We start from the raw sequence: 23,326 nt of genomic DNA, 5'->3' as shown, positions 1-23,326 counted from the left end.
AGGAAACACTATAGAATTAAAATACCACAACTTTACAACCTCCGTGACTTGATAAATATAGGCATTAAGCATTAATATCTGTTCATATCACAAAAAAAGAGACAACCAGACACTATTTGCCTCCCATAGTCTGGCCAAACACCACCTAAAATTTTGCCAAAGAAATCAAATCTGAGTCTGATGCAGTCTCTGGATCCACCTGCCAATTTGTCAAAAACACAAAGGACAGAAAAATGTGGTGGACTCCACATAAATGTGAAATTAGCAAAACTCAGATTATGAGAAATTACAGATGTTATTCTCTGAGTTCAACAGCTAAATTATAAAGAAGAGAAAGATCTGAAGGGTGAACTAACAGATTTTAAAAGACTTAAAAAGATATATCAAAATGTGCAGATTTGATAAGACTATTTTTAAAACGTAAGATAGTGATTACACCAAAAATCAGGATAGTGGTTACTTAGAATGGGAATCAGGAAGTCGTCATTGGAATGGAGAATGTGGAAGGGCTTCTGGGGTAGTTGGCTAAGTTCTGTTTAGTGATCTGGGTGATAGTTAAAAGGATGTTTTCATACAGTCCTTCACTGAGCTATATATGTTTGTTTTGTTTATATTCTGCATCTGTTTTTATTTACAATAAAAATTTTAAAAAAGCGATTTGGAGGAAAGAGATGATTTGGGGAAGACTTTTAAAATATCGTTAAATATCAAGATAGATGGAGATAAGAAAACAGCATCCGCAAAACAAAACAGGGTTCTAGAAAAGGAACATTTAAAGATTGAAAAATGAAGGGCTCTTACAAATTAAAAACTGGATAGCATAAATGAATATATATATTATATATCTAAATTATGTGTGTGTGTGTGTGTGTGTCCATTCTCGCACTGCTATAAAAAACTACCTGAGGCTGGGTAGTTTATAAAGAAAATAGGTTTAATTGGTTCATAGTTCCACAGGCTGTATAGGAAGCATGACTGGGGAGGCCTCAGGAAACTTACAATAATGGCAGAAGGTGAAGGGGAAGCAGGCGCGTCTTACATGGCCAGAGCAGGAGGAAGAGAAAGAAGGGGGAGATGCTACACACTTTTAAACAACCAGATTTCCTGGGAACTCACTATCATGAGAACAGCGAGGGGGAAGTCCACCCTCTTGATCCAACCACCTCCTTGCAGGCCCCTCCTCCAACACTGGGTATTACAATTCGACATAAGATTTGGGCAGGGACACAGAGCCAAACCATATTATATACATATAATGAAACTAAAGCTGGAAAATAAAGTTGAAGAAATTAGAACAATAAAAGAAAAAGATACCTAAGTTCTGGCCAATGAGACAAGAGAGGATTAAATCTTTTGAAAAGGAAATTGGCTGTCCTGCACTCCTCATTCCTCCATCCCATTGCTGGAGTAAAGTTGTGGTGATTATCTAGCTTGAACCATGTAGACATGGACAACATCCTAAGGTAAGGGTCAGCAAATTACTTCTTTAAAGGACCAGATAATAAATATTTTAGGCTTTGTGGGCAATATAGCCTCTGCCCCAACTATTCAATACTGATGCTGTAATTCAAAAGCACCCCTAGACAATATGGAAATAAATGGGAATGGCAGTGTTCCAATCAAACTTAATTTATAAACACTGAAATTTATAGTTTTCATGTGTTATGAAATACTCTTGTTTCTTTTTTAACCACTTAAAAATATAAAGACGACTCTTAGCTCATGGCTGTAAAAAAGTCAAGTATAGGCAGGATTTGGCCTAAGGACTGTAGTTTGCAGAACTTTGCCCTAGGGAATGTCAGAGCTATATGACACAAGGAACCTGCGTTCATGTGGCAAAGTCATCTACCTGAACTGGACTCTAGACTATAATACATGACAAAACTAACTCTATTTTGTTTGGACCACTGTATTTTGTAACTCTGTCATATTGACTTAGTCTAAACTCTATTACAAGGCACTCATAAACTCTCAGAGAAACTGAAGTTAAATAATTGTTAAAAAGCTATGAAAACATCTGGTAAGGAGGATGAGCAGGGTGCACATATCCCAAAACCTAGCAATTCCACTTCTAGGTAAAAACCCAGAGAATCTCTTCCATGTGTATATAAGCAGACTAGCATAAAAATGATAATTGCTGGGCCGGGCACGGTGGCTCAAGCCTGTAATCCCAGCACTTTGGGAGGCCGAGACGGGCGGATCATGAGGTCAGGAGATCAAGACCATCCTGGCTAACATGGTGAAACCCCGTCTCTACTAAAAAATACAAAAAACTAGCCGGGCAAGGTGGCAGGCACCTGTAGTCCCAGCTACTCGGGAGGCAGAGGCAGGAGAATGGCATAAACCCGGGAGGCGGAGCTTGCAGTGAGCCGAGATCCGGCCACTGCACTCCAGCCTGGGTGACAGAGCGAGACTCCGTCTCAAAAAAAAAAAGATAATTGCTGCATTGTTTGTAATAACCAAATTAGGAACCACCTGAGTGACAATCAATAGGAGAATGGATGAATAAATTGTGACACATTCATTCAGTCGAATACTACAGAGACACTAAAATGAATTAGAACTATATGTATCAGCATGAGAACTTTCACAGACCTAAGGTTAAGCAAAAGAGCTAACTACAAAATAATAAATGCAAGATAATGCCATTTATGTAATGTTTGATAAGGCAAAACAATACTAAAAATCATTTATGGATATGTATTTATTAAAAGTGTAGATATATACATATATATATACACACACACATGCATGAAAATGTTACATATCAAATTCAGGACAGTGGTCTTCACTGAGAAGGGGAGAAGGAAATAGAATTATGAAATAGTATGAAAGGTGTTTCAACAGTATCTATAGTGTGGTGTTTTTTTTTTTTACTTATTGTTATTTTTTTAGAGACAAGGTCTTGCTACATTGCCCAGCCTGGTCTTGAACATCTCACCTCAAGCTATCTTCTTGCTTTGGCCTCCCAAAGTGCTGGCACTACAGGTGTGAGCCACTGTACCTGGTCACATTATTTGTTTTTGAAAAATCATAACAAAAAAATATAAACGCTTGTTGAGTGAATATGAAATTCATAAATATATATATCAAATATCCCAATATCTGGTATATTTTCTATTTTATCTCCAGGTTTACATTCACAAATATTTCCTGGCTAACTACTCAAGAGCAGCTGACATATGAGTGGTAATAAATTCACTCACGGTCCTTCTTGTTTATACTTCAAACAAGGTTTCTAGCTTGAATATCCAGGAATGGCAAACAGGCATTTCTCTTACTACTAAGATTTCCTAACACAATTAATTAATTAGAATATATGATTTGCATCACATAGACCTATAAAGGTTATAACCAGATAGCACTGCCATCAGGAACTAGAACCTCAAATGAAGGAGGGGTTGCTAGGGTCACACCTGCCCTATTTACGATGAACTCTGGTGGATTGTTTACAGTAACGATGGATGATGAATGATAAAGGTGATAGGGATGTGGAAAACACCCAAGCTAAAGAAAACAGCAGTGAGTAGAACAGAAAAGCAACTTACTCTTGAACAAAAGCTAACTAAAATCAAAAGATGGATTTGCTCAGTGATGTGTATGTTTTTTAACTGCATATAACACTACTTTTACTTAAAATTCCTATAGGAAACAATCTCAAAACACCCATCAACAAGAAACTAAGTAGACAAATTGTAGTATATTTGTAAAATGAAATACTATATGTCAATAAAAAAATAAATGACAGAGATGCACGAGAACATGGATGAATCTCAGAAACATTATGCTGAGTGAAAGAAGGCAGATATAGAAGTGTGTATGCTGTTTGTTTCCACTTATATGAAGTTCTGTAACAGGAAAAACTAAACTATGGTAGCATAAATCAGAACAGCAGCTGTGGGTAGGGAAAGATTTACCAGAAAGGAACAAGGAAATATTGTTCATCATGATTGGGGTAGTGATTACATAGGCATATACATTTGTTATACATACAAAAACTTCTTTAACTTACACAAATAAGCCATATGCATTTTATATTATATAAATTATATGTCAATAAAACTGATTAAAGAGACATCCCTATATTTATTCCTGCACTATTCACAATAGCCAAGAAATTGAATCAACCTAGCTGTCCAACAACAGATGAGTGGATAAAGAAAATGTGGTATATATGTACAGTGGAATACTATTAAGCCATAAAAAATAATGAAATCCTAGGGCCAGGTGCAGTGGCTCATGCCTGTAATCTCAGCACTTTGGGAGGCTGAGGCGAGAGGATCACTTGAGCCCAGGAGTTCAAGAACAACCTGGGAAACATGGCAAAAATCCATCTCTACAAAAAATATAAAAATTAGCCAGGCATGGAGATGGACACCTGTAGGCACAGCTACTTAGGAGGCTGAAGCAGGAGAATCACTTGGGCTTGGGAGGTCAAGGCCACAGTGAGTTGTGATCCAGCCACTGCACTCCAGCCTGGGTAACTGAGCAATACCCTGTATCACCAAAAAAAAAAAAAAAAAAAAAAAAAAGGAATGGAATCCTGTCATTCACAATGTAGATGGAACTGAAGGACATTAAGTGAAATAAACTAGGAACAGAAAGTTAAACACCACATGTGATATGGTTTGGCTCTGTGTCACAACCCAAATTTCATCTTGAACTGTAATCCCCACGTCAAGGGAGGGACCTGGTGGGAAGTGATTGGATCATGGGGGTGGTTTCACCCATGCTGTTCTTGTGATAGTGAGTTCTCATGAGATCTGATGATTTAAAAGTGTTTGGTAGTTCCTCCCCTTTCTCTTGCCTGCTGCCATGTAAGACGTGCCTTGCTTCCCTTTTGCCTCCTGCCATGATTTAAGTTTCCTGAGGTCTCCCCAGCCATGTGGAACTGTGAGTCAATTAAACCTCTTTTCTTTATAAATTACCCAGACTCAGGTATTCTTTATAGCTGCGTGAAAATGGACTAATAAAGATAATATTCTTGCTTGTGTGGGGAAACTAAAAAAAGTTGATCTCATAGAAGGAAAAAGTAGAATAAAGGATACTAGAGGCCAAGAAGAGTAGGCAGAAGGGAGGAAAGGGAGAGATCTTTGAAAGGATTACAAATTATAGATAGATAGGATAGGAGAAATAAGTTATAGTATTCTATAACACTGTAGGATGACTATAGTTAATAATAATTTATTCTACATTTAAAAATAGCTAGAAGGAGAATATTGAATGTTCCCCACACAAAGAAATAATAAATGTTTGAGATGATGGGATGTTAATTACACTGATCTGATCACTATACATTATATGTATCAAAACATCACTATATACCCCATAAATATGTACAATTATTATGTATCAATTAATAATATAAAGGAAAAATAATGTAAGCTCTATGACAAAATAAAATAAAGCAAATTATTTAAAACACCTACAGGAAAAAAAAGCATTAAAACTATTATTCTGGCAGGGCACAGTGGTTCATGCCTGTAATACCAGAATTTTGGGAGGCCGAGGCAAGTGGACCACCTGAGGTTAGGAGTTCGAGACCAGCCTGGCCAACATGCTGAAACCCCATCTCTACCAAAAATACAAAAATGAGCTGGGCATGGTGGCAGGCACCTGTAATCCCAGCTACTTGGGAGGCTGAGGCATGAGAATCGCTTGAACCTGGGAGACGGAGTTTGCAGTAAGCCAAGATCGTGCCACTGCACTCCAGCTTAGGGGACAGAGTGAGACTCTGTCTCAAAAACAAAAACAAAAACAAAACAAAAAACAACCTATGATTCTGAAAACTCTTTGGCACAGAGATTGCAAATTGGTAGCCCATAAGTCAAAATCAGCCCATAGATAGGTTTTGTTTTAGACTCATTTTTTTTTCTTTTTTTTCAAACCTCAGCACCCACCAGAGGATGGACTCAATTTTTTAAAAACTGAATTAGTTGTAAACATTTGAAAATTGACATTAAAGATGTTTTGTTAATGTCCAGCTTCTCCCAAAAAATCTTGATATCTGGCAATATTGGGCTAATATTTTGCATGACAATAATTTGCTGGTACATACACTCTGTAAAACAAAGCAGGTACTGTCAATCTCCACAGCTCCCACCATGAGACACTGTCTTACATTGTCTTACACCAGACCCATTGAGTTATGGCAGAACAAATTGCTACAACTAACAGAAATAGTGAAATTGGGAAGAAGGAAATGAGAGTGGGAAAGTTGGTAAGTTCTGATGTGCACACGGTGAACTTGAGGTGTGAGAAGGATATCCCACCAAAAACATTCAATAGCCAGTTGGAAATTCAAAACTGAGACTTAGGAGTTGTCAAGCCCAGATATATGAATGTGAAACCCAAACTGAAGTAACATTTCTTGATCACCTAATATGTAATAGTCACTATACTAGGAAATTTCCCAGGTGGCATCTGCATAGTCGAAGACACAGAAATGAAATCAATTACTAAGAGTGGGTAAAGAAAACAGTAAAGGCTGAAGACAGGACCTGGAGGAAGAAATGTTCAACTTTAAGGGATTTTAAAGAAGATGAGAATTAAGGGACCATGAGACAGGACTGGTTAGAGATGGAAGAGCAAGAAAGGAGAATGCACAGTGCCAGAAGCCAAGAGAAGAGAGAATTTAAAGATATCAACGGTGTCAATTATTACAGAGAAAGCAAGGAACATGAGAGCTGAGAAAAGGCCATCTGGGCAATAAAAAGGTCACTGGACATATAGACCTGAATGGTTTCAATACAGTACTGGGAATGGAGGTAAGCTTACAAGAGGTTAAAGAGTAAAGGAGTGGTTAATAAATGAGAATTAAGTGGGAGAAGGATGGTGGAACATAAAGAAATAACCAATCCTAATAATGAAAGCCCATCACCAGAGTTCCCTGGGTTATGGAATAGATCATTTCCATCATCTTTCCACACAAACAGTAGACTATTTTTATTTATGAGTATAGGCACAAAAATCCCTTCAAAAGTGCCTGCAAAATGAATCTAACAGCGTATAAAAAGAACACTATATAACTAAATATGGTTTATTTCAGGAACATAAGGATAGTTCAATATAATGAAACTGATTTATATTGTTCATCACATCAGTAGAGCAAAGGAAGAAAATGTTGTGTTTATAAACATAAAAGACAGAAATACACTTGGTTAAATTCAATTTTGAAAAAAAGAAATGAAAAAACTCTTAAACTTGAAATAGAATGATGTTTCTTAATAAAGATATGCACATGTACCCTAGAACTTAAAGTATAATAATAATAAAAATAATAATAATAAATAAATAAATAAATAATAATAAATAAATAAATAAATAAATTTTTAAAAAGATAAAAATATATTTCTTAATTCAAATGCCAACATCTTATTTAAGAGTAAAACAAAGCCGGGCATGGTGGCTCATACCTGTAATCCCAGCTACTTGGGAGGCTGAGGCATGAGAATCGCTTGAACCTGGGAGGCAGAGGTTGCAGTGAGCTATGATTGTACCATTGCACTCCAGCCAGGCAACAGAGCAAGACCATATCTCTAAAAAAAAAAAAAAAAAAAATTAAAACAGTAGAGTCATTCCCTTTAAAGTCAGGAACAAAACAAGAATTCCCCCTACAATTAGCATTAGGTATACTTTTCTAAAAGTGCTATTAGTAAAATATAAAAAAATAAATTTGAAGCATAACTATTAGAAAGGATACACAATTATAATTCTTATAGATTAAATATTTGTCTTCCAGCCCAGCATGGAAGGTCATGTAATCCCAGCTACTTGGGAGGCTGAGGCAGGGGAATCGCTTGAACCCGGGAGGCCAAGTTTGCAGCAAGCCGAGATAGCACCACTGCACTCCAGCCTGGGCGAAAGAGTGAGACTCCATCTCAAAAAACAAATAAATAAATAATTAAAAAATGGTCTTCCTAAAACACCAATAGAATCAATCAACAGAAAATCCATGAAAACTAATAAGTAACTGTATACAAAATAAATATACAAAATAAGCAAGTTTCCTATACAACAGCAACCACCTGTGAGAAAATATAATGGGGGGAAGATTCTATTTACCTTAGCAGTATATTATATGAAATCACTAGAAATAATCTCACTAAGAAGTATGCAAGGCCTGTTTGAAGAAAATAACATGGATAAAATGAAAGACACAAAGAAAAAAGACTTGAGTGGATAGAGAGACATACAAGTGCCTGGATAATAAGCACAAGACTGATAACCATAAAGGTGTCAATTATTCCCTTAAGTTATAACTATATGGCAATTTCAATCAAATTGATATTGAAAAAAATTATTTAACTATTGGAAAGAAAATAAAGTGAGAACATTTCTTCAAAGTTTATGTCAAAATAAATTCCAAATGTATTCAAAAGTTAATTTTAAAAAACTGAAATTCTAGGCCAGGGGCTCACACCTATAATCCCGGAACTTTAGGAGGCCAAGGCAGGAGGACTGCTTGAGCCCAGGAGTTCAAGACCAGACTCAGCAGAATAGTGAGACCCCATATCTACAAAAAAAATTAAAAATTAGCCAGACATGGTGACTGACATCTGTGCTTTCAGCTACCTGGGAGGCTGAAGTGGAAGGATTGCTTGAGGCCAAGAGTTCGAGGCTACAGTGAGTTATGATCATGCCACTGCACAATAGCCTGGGTGACAGAGTGAGACGCCTATCTCCACAAAAAAGAAAAAAGTAAACTGAAATTCTAGAAGAAAATTTAAGGCAGATTATAAAAGTAAGGTGGAATATCAATCTGATCTCAGGATGATAAAGGACTTTTCCAGCATAATGGCAATGAAAAAAATAACAAAGGAAAGTGTTTATAGATAAATTTATAGGCAAAGTCCTTAATCCTAATGCTTTGGGAAGCTGAGGCAGGCAGATCACTTGAAACCAGGAGTTTGAGACCAGCCTAACCAATAAGGCAAAACCCTGTCTACACCAAAAATACAAAAAATTAGCCAGGCAGGGTGGCACGCACCTGTAATCCCAACTACTCAGGAGGCTGAGGCAGGAGAATCACTTGAATCTGGGAGGCAGAGGTTGCAGTGAGCCGAAATCACATCACTGCACTCCAACCTGGGCAACAGAGCATGTTTTTTTTTCTGTCTCAAAAAAAAGATTATAAGTAAAGTCTGTAATGTTACTTTAAAAGACAATAAACAAAATATAAACAAGAAAATTTTTTCAACAAATATGGTAGATAAAGTATTCATATACAAAGGACTCTTAATGAGCAAAGGACATAAACAAGCCATAAACTAAGATATGCAAATGGTCACTAAGCATCCAAAAATAATATTCAGGCTCACCAATAACCAAGGAACTAATCAAATTATTAACATACCTTCCTTTTTTTCCTATCAAATTGGCAAATGTTAAAAAAGAGAAGGAAGGAAAAAGGTGATACTCAGTGCTGACAGAATTTTGTGAGATGGTCTAACTTGTGCACTGCTGGCTGGAATATTAAATAGGCATAATTTTTAGGGAAAAAAAGTTTGTCACTGTGTATCAAAATGTTAAAATGCTTGTTCTTTGAACCAGAAATTATTTTTCCAATAATCTATCTTAAAGATATGATCAGATAAATGGACAGATATTTATGTTTAAAGTAAGATGGCCATATAATTTATCCTCTAAACCGGATACTTTTGAGAGTTAATAAGGCATTATTAATAAGTATTCCAGCACAACAGACATTAATGAGCATGGTCCCAGGTAAACTTGGTCATATGGTCATAACTAGTTTAAGGCCATTGATTGTTCCATTAGAAAAAAATATATAGACAAAAAAAGGGCAAAGGAGACCGGGCGTGGTGACTCACACCTGTAATCCCAGCACTTTGGGAGGCCAAGGCAGGTGGATCACTAGAGTTCAGGAGTTCAAGAGCAGCCTGGCCAACATGGTGAAACCCTATCTCTACTACAAATACAAAACTTAGCCAGACATGGTGGCGGGTGCCTATAGTCCCAGCTACTCGGGATGCTGGGGCAGGAGAATCACTTGAACCTGGGAGGCAGAGGTTGCAGTGAGCCAAGACTGTGCCACTGCACTCCAGCCTGGGTGACAAGAGTGAAACTCTGTCTCAAAAAAAAAAAAAAAAAAAGGCAAAGGTTAAATGACATTCCATTCATATGATACAATATTATGTAGCTAATTAAAAATCATGCTTCAAAATGTATTAAAATATAATATGTACATTTTTAAATCAGGATAATAAACTATATGTAGTATAATACAAAGTGGCCAAACATATATGTAGTGAACATTTATTGATTTCCTATCCAATATCCAATTTCCTTTGTCCCTTCTCTAAAAGCATACAGATTTCCCTCCTTGTCATAGTTCATGGGTGGGCAACATTAAGCCCAAGGCAAGAGCCCACAGCAGTCATCTGGCCACAGTTTTTAGTTCATATTGGTTCAATCAGAGTAAAACTTACTGACTTTTATTCAAAGTTTCTGAGTCACAGGAACCTATGTTCCTTTTTCCCTCTAGATTTGAACCACCAGGGACGCTGGCACATTGAGGAGACCTGTCAAGAGAATTTCAGAGAAACTTAGCTGGAGTCCTAATCACACAGTGCCAGAAGGCTTCATTGCCTCTAGACTTTTCAAGTAACAATAACCAAAAAAAAATCTTTTATTTTTAAAACCAGTTTTATTAGTGATTCTGTTCCTTGCAATCCAAAAATTCAAAATGATGCAACATATAGATATATTACAATAGTACTCAACTGAAACTGCACACTAAAATCACCTGGGGAACTTCTAAAAGTAACCATGCCTGGATCTAACACCCAGAGATTCTGATTAAAATGGTCTGGGTATTGGAGCCTAGCACTAGTATTTTTAAAAAACATTCCCTTGTGATTTTAATACACAGTGAAGATTAAAGACCATGAATATAAGACCATGAATATATTATATAATATATATGTTAGGTATACATAAATGATTGGAAGGAAAATACATTAAAAGTTAAGGATGCTAATTCCTGGGTGTTGATAGTGCATTGTTTTTGTTGTTTTTATATCAATGAAACAATTTTTTTTAACTTTATTTTGTTACAAAGTCTAACTCATCTTTGGGTCATTATTTATTACCTAGTGAAAGAATATTAAAATATATATGTTTTTCTTTACTAGTTTTTGTTGTTGCTGTGGTTGTTGTTTTTGTTTAGTGATGGGGTCTCACTCTGTTGCCCAGGCTGGAGTACAATGGTGTAATCATAGCTCACTGTAGCCATGAACTCCGGGGCTCACGTGATGCTCCTGTCTCAACCTCCCTACTAGCTGAGACTATAGGCACGTGCCACCATGCCTGGCTTTTTTTTTTTTTTTTAGAGAGACAGATCTTGCTATGTTGCCCAGGCTTGTCTTGAACTCCTGGCCTCAAGCAATCCTCCTGTCTCAGTCTCCCAAAGCACTGAGATTACAGGCATGAGCCACCATGCCAAGCCTCCTTTACTGTTTTTTTGGTTTTGTTTTTACTTTATTAAAATACTGTTTTATTTTACATGTATATTTTTGTTTCCCCACCATTTCCATGTCTGACTACCACTAACTACTATGTCCTATCATAACATTCCATACATAAAACCAAGCAAAGGGCCGAGTTCCATCTTTAAAAACTAAACAGGCATTTTGGACAACACATTCTTGGCAATGGAACCTGGACAACATTTATCAAACACAGTAGGGAAAGTTCTCGCTCTGCATTGTAAAAAGGATAGCCAGATATCAACTGTTACAGAAATGAAATAAGACGGAAAATTTTTAATAAATTGTTTAAACTATTTTCTTCAAGAGACTTCCACCACTGCCAGAGATCTTGAATAGCCTCCTGGTCAGTCATCTGGAAGCAATTCTTCACATAATTGATGAATTTGGCTTCCACTTTGGGAAGAGAACCACCTTTTTCTGTACTTGCTTGCATTTTTGCTTTAATGTATTCAACAGAACTAGGTCTTTCTGGTGTTTTAGGAGATTTTTTCTGTTTTTTGAAGGATTCTTGTCCTTTTGATCTTGGTGTTGATGGTTTTCAGTCTTTTCCATTCTGGTTTGACTTTTGTGTATTTTTGGCTGGAGTAGCTCGTTATAGATTTCTTCACTGGTACTTTTTCTTCAGTTTCCTGATCATCAAAATCATCACCATCTTCTTCATTATCATCATCTTCTTCTTCATCAGCAGCAGCAAGTTTTACTTTTTTCTGTGGAAACTTGCTACCTCCTCCAGGGACAGATCACTTTCCAGATATGCTTAAGAGTTTCACATCCTCCTCCTCTTCGTCTTCTGACTCCGCATTTTCCTCCACAGCTACTAAGTGCTGTCCACTAATATGCACTGGCCCTGAACCACAATTCAACCATAATACCAGTGGTGGTGTTATTTCAAAGCCCCCAATGGAAACCATTGACTGTACAGACATTTTCAAAGTTGCCAGTGTTACTTTAATTGGACTGCCTTCATAATTCATTGGCTCTGCTTTAACAATGTGCAAGTCGCCCTTTGCACCAGCCCCTAAACTGACCGTGCTTAAAGATAACTGGTGCTCATTTTCATCATTATCAAATTTAAAGTGATAATCTTTGTCCACCTTTAGTTCACAATTAAAAAGATAATTCTGGGGCCTCAGCGGGCTCATGTCCATGTCCATCAAATCTTCCATGGGGTGGTAGCGTGCACTTAGTTGGGAAATGAGGTGGGTGGAGATAAACAACTACTGCCCCAGAGAACAGTTGCGCAGGACAGAATCACACCAGGCTCTTTACTGTTTTTAATTACAAAAGTAATAGAAGTTCAAAGTATTAAATTTAAGGAGGATAGAAATGTAAAATGCAAAAAGTGAAAATTCCTTTAAAAAGCAAAAATTCCCTTTTATTTCTTATGTACTTTCCTTTTTCCTACAAAGAACAAATATAACTTCTATCCTGAGAAACATTTTTAATAAAGAAAACAAAATATGAAAAATAAGTGGTACAGATAGCAAATTATTGCCTTCAAAACAAGTCCCCCTCATCTATACAATTTGAAGATTAGAACACACAGGCTACATTAAAGATAAGAAAATACAACATTTTCAGTGTCTTGTGCTAAGTGAGAACTGGAATCTCAATTAGTCAGGAATATGAATAAATCTTTACTTACAATGACCTGGTTCTATGGGAAAATTGTCTGTCTAAAAAGTGTGCTAACACCTGTAATCCCAGCACTTTGTGGAGCCAAGGCAGGCAGATCGTCTGAGGTCAGGAGTCAAGACCAGCCTGGCCAACATGATGAAACCCTGTCTCTACTAAAAATATAAAAAATTAGCCGGTCGTGGTGGTGCACACCTGTAGTGCCAGTTATTCGGGAGGCTGAAGGAGGAGAATCGCTTGAGCCAGGAGGTGGAGGTTGCAGTGAGCCGAGATTGAGCCATAGCACTCTACGCTGGGTGACAGAGTGAGACTCCGTCTCAAAAAAAAAAAAAATTAAGTGTTCTGTAGGGTAGACACAGTCAAGAACATACAACATACATCATATGTGTGACAATTCTCTGTGGGCAGGGTTTACTTTTATTTTATGTAAATATTTAATGTAACAAGACTTTTTATTGAATGTAATTGTTATAGCAACTAATAATTTTCTTTATATCTAATTCCAAAGCAGAAATTTCCTTAGTATACAATTTATTCCAGGGCTATTTGTTTATAAAATATAAATTTCTAATTTATTCTACAAATAAAGTTATTGTTTTGTAATTTTTAGAAATATAATTTGTAACATTACAAATATAATTTACTTATAAAATATTTTATTAATATAAATACATTTATAATATAGATATCTAAAACTTGCCAGGCGTGGTGGCTCACGCCTATAATCTCAGCACTTTGGGAGGCCTAGGTGGGCAAATCACTTGAGGTCAGGATTTCAATACCAGCCTGGCCAACATGGTAAAACCTCATCTCTACTAAAAATACAAAAAATTAGCAGGGCATGGTGGCGTGTGCCTGTAATCCCAGCTATTCGCGAGGCTGAGGCAGGAAAATTGCCTGGACCTGGGAGGCAGAGGTTGCAGGGAGCCAATATCGTGCCACTGCACTCCAGCCTGGGTGATAGAGTGAGACCCTGTCTCAAAAGATTTTACATACATATATATATAATTTATTTATAAAGTTAATTTCTGATTATAATATTATTTCTAAAATATTTTCTGAATGTTTGAGGTTGAGGGAAGTGGGGAAAAGGAGGCATTTTGAAGCATTTCTCTCTGGATTCCTGTTTTCCCATTTTGATCTCCAGAAGTCAAAATGAAAGATGAAATCAATAAGGAAAGAATAGCTTCCTCATTGTGTATGCTTCAATGGACTGTTCTAAAGCCAGAGGAACTAGATGCATTTTAGGCACTCACTAAATAACAGATGAATGGGAAACAGGGGAACCTGTTATTACATTTAACTGCTCCATTCCTTCCACAATAACAGTTGAGCCTCTTTCAGTTGTGGTAACAGAAAGTAGTAATAGCATATATAAAGTAGGATTATGTATCATCACTGCTCTACGACTTTGAGGCTCATTAAAAAATACATTGTACAAACAATCTAGCAATTGTTTTTATGGTGCATCAATGAAGTGAAACGTATTCCAATAGCATGTCAAAAAAGTATTGAGATACCAGGGAATTATTTAAACCATTCTCTTCAGTTAACTGGTATTTTTTCTTTTGAGTGTTTTTTTAATTCAATCATAAAAGTTAGCTATTTCTAAAGGCTGCTCTTGGTTCATAAAATCATGTAACCAGCAGAGAGGAAGATGCTTGACTTACTGTGTTTATTCAATATGTTCAATGAGTATTAAGTTATTAAAATGGAAGATATAGAGAAGGGCATCCAGAACAAAGCCCTGCTTTACACTATGTCCAGTTATAATTTAATCTGTCAGATATTTTTACCCACTCTGATTCTTATAGAACTGTCTCCTTTTTTCCAAGAAATCTAATATACACATAAAACTTCAGAAACTAAGATAACCAAATACCTCTGTTTCCAGTATACAAAACTTAGGATTGTTAATATTGTCATCAATGCTTCAAGTTTTTATACACATGCAACACACATACGCACACACAGAACGTTGTGCTGCGCCAGCTCATACTTGTTCTTGAGAACCGTGTGCTAAATTTTCAGGAATTATGCAAACTGGTTGCTAAAGCTTTGGTAGCTTAAAAATCAGCCATAGTGGGAGTATTTCAACACAGAAATCCTCAAATGCTATGAATCAGTGTTTTTTATTTTAAAATTCCTGGAGGACCAGTTGTTAAATATTTATCAACATACTACTCTTCATATATAAAAGACAGAAAACCTTATAAAGTCAGATCATCTTGGACCCACTCTCAAACCCATTATCTTTCCCACTCCTCAAAGGCAATAACCATTGTGAATTTTGTGTGCATTATTTCAAAATACCTTCTGCACTTTAAGTGCACTCATATGTATCCATTAACAACACAGAGTTTAGTTCAGGTGTGTTTTAAAGTGTACGTACACTGCAAATTGCTTTATTCACCTGGCATTTTGCTGCCTATGGATCTACATCACTCCTTTTACCTACTATATAAAATCTATTATAGGAATATACCTTATTTTGTGTATCCATACTCCTATTAATGGACACCTAGATTGTTTTCATTTATTTGCCATTAGAAACAATGCCAAAATGAATGATCCTTGTCCATATGTACAGGAATATATCTAGATATATACCAAGAAGTATCAATAGCTGGATTGTATACATGTTGCCAAGTTTACTAGATATTGTCAAGCTCCTCTCTCAAGTGTGTAAAGCCAATTTACATCCTACCCAACAATAAAAGAGACCTCTCTTTGCTCTACCTTCTAGCCAACACTTGGTACTGTCAAACTTTTAATTTTTGTCAGCCTGAGAGGTACAAAATGTCCTCTCGTAGTTCATTTGTATTTCCTTGATTAGCAATGGGGAGCATTTTTTTCTTTTATTTATTGGCCATTTGTGTTTTCTACTCTGAATTTCCTTTCCCCCACCCCCCTCCATTCTTCTATTGGGTTGCTTGCCTTTTTCTTCTTGATTTGCAGGAGTTCTCAATATAGTCTGTATACTAATATTTGTTTTTTTCACTTTGTTTATAGTAAGGTGGGTGTGTGTGTTGTTGTTGTGTTGTTGTTGGACAGAAAGACAGCTGGATTGACTCTACGGGCTCTTTGAAGATGTAGTCTATGAGTCTAGTGGTCAGAGTGCTTGTCTCACTTGCCTGGGTGATGGCTGACTCAAAATGTGTAACTTCCAAAGCCACAAGTTCTGGCTGGCAGCAGATCTACAACCCTCAGATGTATTTTCTACTCTAGCTAAACTACATTTTTTTCAATTGTTCAAAGATACCTTGTTGTCTTGCCTCCAGGCCTTTGCCTATGCTATTTCCTTTGCCTGGCATACTCTTCAATGCCATAACTGTCTTTGCCCCCAGGGAACATTTTACTTTCTGTTAGCACTCACCACACTGCATTACAATAACCTGTTAGCTTATCTGTCTCCTCCACTGGACAGTGAGCACTATGAGGGAAGAGAAGGGTCTTTTTCTGCCTTTGTAGCCTTAACGCCTAGCAGAAGGCTTGACACATAACAGTTCCTCAAAAAATTTTGTGTAATCAATGAGCAAATGAGTGAGTGAGTGAGCATGGTAAGGCAAGAGGCAGCCATATGATGATCAAGGAACATTTCATTCACTCATCCAACAACAAACCCTAGCACTTTTCTAGGCACTTGTTAGTGATATGGTTCCTTTCCTCACTGACCTCACAGGTGAATGGGGAAGACAGACTCACACCTGTCAAGCATAGTACTGACATCAGTGACTTGATGGAGAGAAGCACCTAGTACTGTGAGCATGTGAAAGAGGCATCACTTCCAGCCAAGAGTGGAAAGGAATTTGGGAAAATATCCCTCTCACAGATAGAGATAAGCCATGAAGAGACAATTGTTCAATAATCAGCTTCTTGACTGAAAGCATAAGTGAAATTCTCCTTACCAATCCCACGGGCTGCTATCTGGCTTTCTTAGATTATGACAATAAATGAATTTGCCCTGGTGTTTTCCTCCTTGGTTTAGGTTAGAGTGGCCCCTGTCAGTAAAGTCCCAGTACTAGAGCCCAGCCATGTGCTTCAGCTCTGCCCCATGGATAACAGATGAAACCCAAGGGTCACCCACAGTCCCTCTTCTTCTCACTCTGCTCTACACTTGTTGCTTTTACCTACAGAATTCCTCCCCCTTTATCTTCATCCCCATCACCAAACCTGACCTCTCCACCAAACATCTATAAGCCAAAATAAACACAGTTGCCCCACTACTGTCTGCTCCCACTCAGTGTTTCCTTGGTTCCAGGTATGTACTAGGCATTGGCAAGGCCCTGAGAACTGAATAAGAGGAGTAGGAGCTAGTGCCAAATCCCTGCTGTATGATAAAGCCTGGAGTGTTCTAGAAACTGACAGAAAGTCAGGGAGCCAAGAGAATAATAACTGGAGGCACAAGATGAATCTAGGGGGGACAAATGTTAGTAGACCACCAGAAGGTTTAAAGCAAGGAAATGATAGGGTTTCTACAAGTATTCTTTTCTCCCATGGCATCTGAAGTCAGGGTTGAATAAAGTGTATAGTCCAGACCTTGCGGAGGATCTATGCACAGCTGGGATTTTCCAGAAGAAATTCATAGACAAGAAAAGCTCTGGGGTCTTATCCAATGGGGACTTCAGTCCAAGGAAAGCAATCTAAGAAAGCATAAGGCTGGGAGAGCTATAAACATGTTGTCACAGCTCTATCACCACTCCTTCTCTAGCCCTGGTTTTTTGGCTCTTCCTGAATCACATTTCAAAGCTTTTTCAGTCTTTATCCCCAGAGTTGTCAGCATCTAGGAGCTAAGGCTCAGACTGGGACAAAGAGACAAAGAAAACTGAAGCAAGCACAAGTTCATCTGTGACTTGCTGTCTGGGATTCAGGTACCTGCACCTGCATGGGAATCCTCTTCACTCCCTGGGCAAGGGACAGCCCACGCATCTCTGGGAGTCATTTCAATTGAGCATTACATCATCGACACAGCATTACAGCCTCCCAGATCCCTTTGCTGTACTCAAACATCTGTTTCCTCCTCCCTCCCCTTGCTGCGTCTTGGGGTCAAGAGCCCTCTTTTGCACATGGCTCGCTTTCTGAAAAATCAATCATTCTTATTCATTTTCCTGGAACTGGAGAAGAGTCACAGGGTTTGGCCCTCTCCCTCCTGGGATCTGCCTCTGAACCGTTAAGGCATCTGACACTGCAAAGTTGTTGGAAAAAGTGGAGGCTTCTGCTCTATTCCCCGAGACAAGAAACCTTGTCAGAGTTTTGTTTATGCTTCTACTGTGCTCACAATGCCTACTGTACACTTGAATATTATAGTCCTTGCCCAGGTCCTGATTTCTTTATCTCTGGTCTATTTAGAGATACCAGAGCATATGTCCCTGGTGGCCACATTTTGCAGCCAGCTGAAGTCTCTACTAGACTGGAGCGGGCAGGCTGCAGGGAGGCAGAGCACCCAAGGTTGACCAGCTCAAAGAACCACCCTCCTCCCCTCAAAAGGAGCTGGTGCTTTGCCATGAGAGAAAGTGCCAAAGGACCCTCTGACACATCTTCTTAAGAATAACAAAGCTTACACTATTTACTAATGAAATGTAATGTTCAAATCAAACAATAAAAGATGCTCACCTATATTTAATTTTAGCTCTCCTAAAATAGAGGCATTATATTTTCATTAGGTGATGTTTAAAGTCAGTTCACAGTTCCCTCCATCTCTCTCTAGATCTGATATAAAGCCAACACCTGTCAATACTACTAGAGAAAGACCAAGAAAGAGGAAGTCTGAGGGGCAGCAATGGATCAAGTATACATTTGCTTGTTATTCTGTATACTGAATATTCTACCTCACCTCTCCTAACGCCTCTTGAATCTGCTGGGAAGACAGCATCAGAAGGAGAAACATAATTCCACTTCCAGAACAAAGCACCCCATTTGCCTCTTTCATACTTACATAAAATAACTGGGTCTAATACTAACGGAGAAGATGCATTCCAAAGCCTTTTTTTGTTTTGTTTTTCATAAAGAGCAGAAAGAGCCACCTAAGTCCAGCGTGGAATTTGAGATAACTCAAGATGCATTCCATTTCAAAGCCCCTTCAACCCATGTTTCTCTCTTCACAGGCACATTTCTTCACATCCCTTTACATACTCACACATACTCATAGTTCCCTCTATGAAACATGTCATGCGTTATGAAGATTGTATTTTAAAGAAGCAGAGTGGGAGTACTAAGATTTAACCCTGAACTATTTAGGTTTTTCATTTGTTTCCATGTTCCTTTCAAATTCTCACTAAAAGAGGAACAGCTTACTTCTTTAAATGTCCCTCCCATGTCTGGGACACTGAAGCACTTCTTTTGTTTTTTGAGACAGAGTCTCGCTCTGTCACCCAGGGTGGAGTACAATGGCACAATCTCGGCTCACTGCAGCCTCCGCCTCCTGGGTTCAAGTGATTCTCCTGCCTCAGCTTCCCAAATAGCTAGGCTTAGAGGTATGTACCACCACATCAGGCTAATTTTTGTATTTTTAGTAGAGATGGAGTTTCATCATATTGACCAGGCTGGTCTCAAACTCCAGACCTCAAGTGATCCGCCTCCCAAAGTGCTTGAATTACAGGTGTGAGCCACCATGCCCGGCTGCACTTCTTTTGACTAGTCATTGCCTTGTGCCAATTTGTGCCATGTGATTGTAAAACTGGGTGTCATGATCAAGTTTGACCTTCAGCTGGCCCTAAAAGTGAACCTATTTTATGTACCATAGTCAGAGGCATGATTGGTTTTTATATAAATCTGATGAAAAGAGTAGATTCTAACTTACCCAGTGAAAAGAGAAGAGGCATTGCTGGCAAAGAGCTCAAATTAGCCTGTTTTTGCATGGGGGTTGAGGATCCAAGAGGAGAGGAAGATACCTGTCTGCAGAGACCTAAAACTAATAATCACCACTATTTATTGAACACTCTCTATGTGCTAGCCAACTTTAAATACATCATCTCATTGGATTTTTAGAACAACCCTGTGAAGGAAGTTGTGCTTTCAGCTTCAAAAGTCTCCAATAATCAGTAGGGATAGCTTACCTTGATAAAAGCAAGAGAGAGGATGGGAACCTGGGACCCCATCTATTTTCCACCTTCCCCATGGCCCCAGTGAAGCTCCTCAAAACCCTCAGCACTCCATGAAACATAGCTTTAAAAAATAGGCAATTCTACTTCCCATGATTCACTTTCTTCTCCTTAGGTTGGGCCTCTGCTGTGTCTGTCTGGCCTCTCCTTTATTTAAATTTATTAAGTTGAAATTCGTATAACATAAAGTTAACAATTTTAAACTGAAGAATTCAGCAGCATTTACATTTACATTGTAAATAAATGTAATATACATGTAAATGTATATTACACACACACACATTTACAAATGTTACATACACAACATTTACAATGTTGTGCAACCACCATCTCTATGTAGTTCCAAAACATTCCCATCACGCCAAAAGAAAACACTACATTCATTAAGCAGTATTCCCCATTCCACCTCTCCCAGTCCTTGGCAACCAACAAACTGCTTTCTATCTCGATAGATTTATCTATTTTAAATATTTCACATAAATGAAATGTCTGGCTTTTTTCATGTAGCATGTTTTCAAGGTTCATCCACATTGTAGCATGTATCATTACTTCATTCCTTTTTATGGATGAATATTATTCAATTTTATGGATGTGTTACACTTTGTTTATCCATTCATCTACTGATGGACATTTAGCCAGGCCTGTCTTTGTGATTCTCCACCTCTTGCAGTCATGAAAGTCTTTAGATTCCATCTGTCAAAGCAATTGTGGCAGAACCATGTAATCTGTAGAGGATGAGAGTCAACTCATGGGAACTCTCGGCCTAAACCTGAACTGTCTTCTAACCCAGTGATTTTTGTTTATTTATTTTTTAACTTTTATTTTAGGTTCAGGGGTACATAGGAAGGTTACATAGGTAAACTCATGTCACATGGGTTGTACAGATTATTTCATCACTCAGGAATTAAGCCCAGTACCCAATAGTAATCTTTTCTGTTCCTCTCCCTCCTCCCACCCTCCAACCTCAAGTAGACCCCAGCGTTTATTGTTTCCTTCTTGTGTTCATAAGTTGTCATCACTTAGTTCCCACTTAGAAGTGAGAACATATTGGTATTTGGTTTTCTGTTCCTGTGTTAGTTTGCTGAGGATAATAGCCTCCAGCTCCATTCATGTTCCCACAAAAGATATCTCATTCTTTTTTAAGGCTGCATAGTATTCCATGGTATATATGTGCCACATTTTCTTTATCCATTCTGTCACTGATGGGCATTTATAACCCAGTGATTTTTAACTGGGAGCTGTTTTACTTTCTCCTTCCCACAGGGACATCTGACAATGTCTGGAGATACTTTTGGTCGTCACAGTTAGGATGTACTATTAGCATCTTGGTGGATAGAGGCCAGATATGCTGTTAAACACTCCATAATGCAAAGGCTAGAACCCAGAGCAAAGGACTATCTGGCCCAAAATGTCAATAGTGCCAGGGTTGATGAACCCTGTCGATATAATCTAATTCAGCTGAGTTGCCAGATTCCAGAAAAATTTGATCAGATGAACAACTGTTCATAGATTTGATTACATTGTCTTAAAGCTATAATTATATATAGGACATTCATGGATTTGACATATATGTACTAAGCCCCTAGTTATGGGCCAGGCTCTGGCCTGCAGCAAAGTATTCACAAGCTAAGTGTCATGTAAAACCATTCATTTGAGTAATGTATAGCATATATGGGATGTTATAAAACTAACAAATTTGTTTCCTATTCAGTTGGTGCAACAGTAATTGCAGTTTTTTGCACTTTAATAGCAAAACCGCAATTGTTTTTGCACCAACCTAATAGAAGTTTCTTATGTTTGCTCTTTAAACTGTGGAAACATTGAGAAACTAGTAACTATAGTTACTGTATCTACGGTGTATTATATTAGTATCATTTTAACTCAACAAACCATTGTATTTAATTTGGCATCCCTAAATTTATCCATGGCTTTGTGCCGCAGACCTTAGCTAATTGTGACTGAGCAGATTATTTCATTTCCTTTTAAAAGTTAAAAATACATGCTTTTCCTTGTCTTTGCACTTCTTTTTGGCCTGGTGGTTGTTTTGTGTGTTTTGAGTTTTCTTGGTTTTTATTTGTTTTGTTTTAATCACAAGAAAGAAAAGTTCAGTGGCAAGGAAGAACAAGACATTGTATTTGTACCCAAACTGTTAGCACAGGGCATTTCAAAACTGCCTCTCCACTCTCTACCCTCTGGGTCCCCATGACATGCGAAATGTCAACATCTACCACCCTCCCTTTGCCCAGACCTGTGCCACATCAGTTTATGATTAAGAGGAATTCTTGCCTGTTTAGGCCATACCCTAAGTGTTATTGTGAAGTAGACAGTCCCGTTGAGATTTATATCATTTATTTTACTGCTGCCATGGGAGATTAAAAATTAAATCATAATTTTAAATATTTTCATAAAGGTTAGGTAGGCATGTTTGATTTCTTTATTGCTTCACTGAATGTCAGAGGCTAGAGTGTTCACAGAGGACTGACAGTGAAGAATGATGGTATTTATGAAACAAATGTCATTAAGTTTACCTTTGAAAAAGATGTATTCTGGACTCCATCTAGAAAATTATGCACAAATTACATCCTATGATAAACATGGTTTTTTCCATACAAATATTGTTGTACTATACTTTAAAAACCATGACAACAAAATATTTCTAATACAATGAACGAGTCCTATTATGGGATTTCTTCTAAGCTGGGCACATGTGCAAGCAGGCCCCGGAACCTCAGAAGGCTCCTGAACAGTGCTGGCTTGCTAACACACCTGAGAATAAGCAGTGAGACCCTCAGGAAGACTATGAAATAATGTTTCTTCAGGGCCCAAATCTTATGTTTCTGTATTCCTTGCCCCTAGAGGGAAATGTGAAAGTCAGCCAGTACAGAACCTGGCCCAACGACAGAGTCAAAGCATTCGGTAAGGCTGGTTACATGAGGTAAGGATGAGAATCCCAGAGGGAGATAATTCAGTCGGAGAGCATGGAGCCTCAAAACAGAAGCAAATTTGGGGGAAGTATGTATATGCAGGCCTTTTCTGCAGGACTTTCAGCACCTTTAATATCCTAATGTGCACTGCGAC

The 23,326-nt window shown here is 37.9% G+C and overlaps 1 pseudogene; it reads right to left on the bottom strand.

Moving 5' to 3' along the window:
* Window positions 1-11,757: 11,757 nt before the first annotated feature.
* Window positions 11,758-12,679, bottom strand: LOC105554877 (annotated as a pseudogene).
* Between the last annotated feature and the right edge of the window lie 10,647 nt (window positions 12,680-23,326).

This window comes from Mandrillus leucophaeus, unplaced genomic scaffold (assembly GCF_000951045.1).
Source record: "Mandrillus leucophaeus isolate KB7577 unplaced genomic scaffold, Mleu.le_1.0 Scaffold661, whole genome shotgun sequence".
In the NCBI taxonomy this organism is placed as follows: domain Eukaryota; kingdom Metazoa; phylum Chordata; class Mammalia; order Primates; family Cercopithecidae; genus Mandrillus; species Mandrillus leucophaeus.
The sequence above is the reverse complement of the archived record's forward strand: the minus strand, read 5'-3'. Positions and strand labels throughout refer to the sequence as shown.